Below are 3,837 nucleotides of genomic sequence, written 5' to 3'. Positions count from 1 at the left end.
GACTTGCCGTCTATTACACACTAGTGATTCTTGAACTAGAGCATAGATCAAAATCACCTGGAAGACTTACTAAAATTCAGATTTGGGGCGCCTGGGTGGCTCAGCCAGTTAAGTGTCCGACTCTTGGTTTCAGCTCAGGTCTTGATCTCAGGGTTATGAGTTTAAGCCCCGCATTGGAGCCTACTTAAAAAATAACCAAATAGGGGGCGCCTGGGTGGCACAGTCGTTAAGCGTCTGCCTTCGGCTCAGGGCGTGATCCTGGCGTTCTGGGATTGAGCCCCACATCAGGCTCCTCTGCTATGAGCCTGCTTCTTCCTCTCCCCCTTCCCCTGCTTGTGTTCCCTCTCTCGCTGGCTATCTCTCTGTCAAATAAATACATAAAATCTTAAAAAAAATAACCAAATAAATTAAATAAAATAAAGTAAAATTCAGATTGCTGGGCTCCAGCCCCAGGGTTTCTAATTCAGTAGGTCTTGGATGCACAAGAAATTGCATTTCTAACAAGTGCCCAGGTGATGCAGCTGCTGCATCGGAAGCAACACTTTAAGAACCACTGGATTACACAACAGCATTTCGTAACATAACACAACATAACTTAACATTGGATCCTACTTTCTGAGTTCCTGTTTCTGCACTGCTTTGCTTTTTAAAAAATGAATTTCTGCCTGATCTCCAGACCAAATACTCCTTAGTAATCTGCACTCTAAGTGTAAAATAGGTCACAAAAAGATCAGCAGATATTATAGTTCTGCTCCTGCCTGAAGCTAGAAGATAGGGAAAGAGCTGTCTAGCACTTGCCAGGCTACACTATTTGCCATGTCATTTCCTGGCACATAATTATGCTGCTTGCTGACAACTATTCTACTTTCTGTCCTCCCGTAAATTGTAAATGACAGTTTGGAAGCTGTTGGCTGAAAATTCTGAAAAAGAAATCTTTACAAGGAGAGGCAAGGATAAAAATCACGGTCAATTTAGAGTGGTTGCTGATAAGCTGGCCCTGAGAAGCATCCTCAAGTTAGATCGCTATGAAAGAAATGGAATTTCCTGTCCCTTCCTCTTCCACCTCCACTCCCACCATTTTAGAGTCTCAAAGCATGTGATCCACTCAACAATCCAAATTTCACCAGAAAGAGTTAGAAAGTCTCATGCTTGGAAGCCCTCTGCTGCCTGCTAGAATAACACGCAGTTGAATTTTATACTTAGGGTAGAAAGAAAAGCCCCTTTCATGCCGACACATTGCCCTATGTCCACAGCCTGCCCCCTCCCCATATTGACATGTTTCAAAAGCCCATTGCAAAGAGCCATCTTTTGAGAAAAGCAGTTCAGCCATTCTCCAGGTCTAATATTTGGTCAGCTTTAGCTCCCCTCCGAGGAACTGGTCAAAGTAATCCTTCTGCCCTCACAGCTACATTTTTTTAAAGCCATGCTTTGTTAACCAACTAGGGGAGATGGATCCATCTACTTCATGCATTGCTCATCCACTCCCCATTGCGTTCAGGATCTCAGTGAGTGGGACAGAATCACCAGCTTATGGTAAGTAACCAAGCCTGGCCAGGCTGCATAGAAATACAGAATTCAGGGACCAGAGCAAAGCTCATTCATCTTCCTAGGAGCGACATATAAGACCCTGACCTTCTTTTACACTGCACAGCCTGCTGAGCTAACAATTCATAGATTCCCTCAACAGACTTTCAGGACGGCCTATATTCCTGCCAACATTTGCAGACCCTAGCACCAGATATTGCTGATTTTAAACCCTTCCCAGTACCTACTTCAGCCTCTCAACAAGGTTTGATGCCTTGCCATTTCCCACGAGAAGCCTGAGAAAAAGGAACAGCATATAGAGCCGTCTCTTACTGCACCTTCTTCTTGTTCTCATATAGCTTTCCAACTGCAGCCGAAGCTCCTAAGTTCCCCTTTGAGCCAACACCCCAGTGTGGTTAAGTGAAGACAGAACATCTCAGCTTTCCAGTGAGCTCCTTAGGGTACAAAACCAGCAGTTCCAGAAAACTTGGGGATAGACGGAGGATATATTTCAGATGTATCTGTTCTTCAGAGCTTGCAAAGTATGCCTAACAGCTGAGTAAACTGGAAAGCCAAAGATATAGTTTTAAACCAAATTCATGGTAAGGTTCCAACACCTTTCATGAGGTGACAGAGTACACATATTCGGTGTGTCGAGAACATAAAGAAATGATAAATGCACAATGGAACAACACACCAAAGGTAGGTGGCTAAACATGAATCATTCCAACTAGTCCATAAATAAAATCATATGCCAATATATTAGTTCCCGCAGGACAACTGGATATGTCATGTGTTTAAAAAAATTCTAGGTAAACTTTGAGACTTAATGAAAGTTGGATCTTTAGTACCACTAATAAGAGTAACTCTCTTTGGGGCACCCGGGTGGCTCAGTCAGTTAAGCATCTGCCTTCGGCTCAGGTCATGATCCCAGAGTCCTGCATAAAGCCCCACATGGAGCTCCCTGCTCAGCGGGGAGCCTGCTTCTCCCTCTGCCTGCCGCTCCTCCAGCTTGTGCTCTCTCTCTCTCTGTCAAAAAATAAATACAATCTTTAAAAAAAAAAAGAAAGAAAGAAAAAGAATGACTCTCTTTGTAGGAGTGTTTACCAAGTGCTACAAATCCTCCACTTGCTTTGCATGGATTAATTCATTCAATCTTCACAACAACCTGTGTGTCAATATTATCACCATTTTACAAATGAGGTAAATGACGCACAACAATTTAATAAATCGTCCAAGGCCTTCTAACTAGTAAGCGCAAGATCTGAGATTCAAACCCAAGCAGTCTTTCTGGAGAAACTGAACTTCATTATTGTTTTTGGCCACCTATATAAATGTACTATATCTGAGATTCTGCAGAGCTACTAAAACCTTCTGAGGGGCCCCTCAAAACTTGAAGATGCACCCTAGGCCCAATATGTTGTGAAGCTCACTCTAGTGCTATTGTGCTCCCCCGCATCTGGCCCAGAAACACTTTCCAGCCTTCAGGTATCACCTTTCACAAAGCTCCTAATATGGCTATTTGGCCTCTAACTGAATCAGACTTTGGGAGAGACTGGAAGAGGTCTAAGAAGAATCAGATTGCCCTGCTAAGCTTGGGCAACTATCAGTAGAAATAAAAATATCACAGACACTGTGAATCAACACACTTGGGTTCTAGTCCTGACTATGCACTTGTCTGGCTATGTAAAACAAACAAAGCCACCAATATTTATTGAGCATTGTTCCAGCTATCTCCTTCTTAGTAACAAAGTACCCCAAAATTAGTGGCTTAAGAGAACAACAATCAATTTGTGATATCTCATGATTTTGTAAGTCAGGAATTTGGTCAGGACTCCACTGAGTGATTCTTTGGATCCCCATGTCATCAATTGGGATTCCTCAGTGGTATTCAGCTGATGGATGGGCAGATCTGGAGGATCCAAGATGGCTTCTTTCACTGTCTATCGGTGATGGCTGCAAGGCTAGCCTCAGTTAAGAGTTTTGAGTAGAGTGCCTGTTGCTGGCTCCTCTAGCATGGTGGAGTCAAAATTCTTAGCAGGTGGCTGATTGCCCTCAAGGTGAGCATTCTAACAGGCTTGGTAAGCTGCAAGGGTATTATGTCCTAGCCTCAGAGTTCCCGAATATCACTTTTGCCATAAGCCATTGATTAAGCAAGTCACTAAGTCTAGTCCCAAACCAAGGGGAGGAGAAATAGATTCCACTTCTTTTTTTTTTTTTTTTAAGATTTTATTTATTTATCTGACAGAGAGATAGGCAGCCAGCGAGAGAGGGAACACAAGCAGGGGGAGTGGGAGAGGAAGAAGCAGGCTC

This window comes from Ailuropoda melanoleuca, chromosome X (assembly GCF_002007445.2).
Source record: "Ailuropoda melanoleuca isolate Jingjing chromosome X, ASM200744v2, whole genome shotgun sequence".
In the NCBI taxonomy this organism is placed as follows: Eukaryota; Metazoa; Chordata; class Mammalia; order Carnivora; family Ursidae; genus Ailuropoda; species Ailuropoda melanoleuca.
This window is presented reverse-complemented; position numbering follows the sequence as displayed.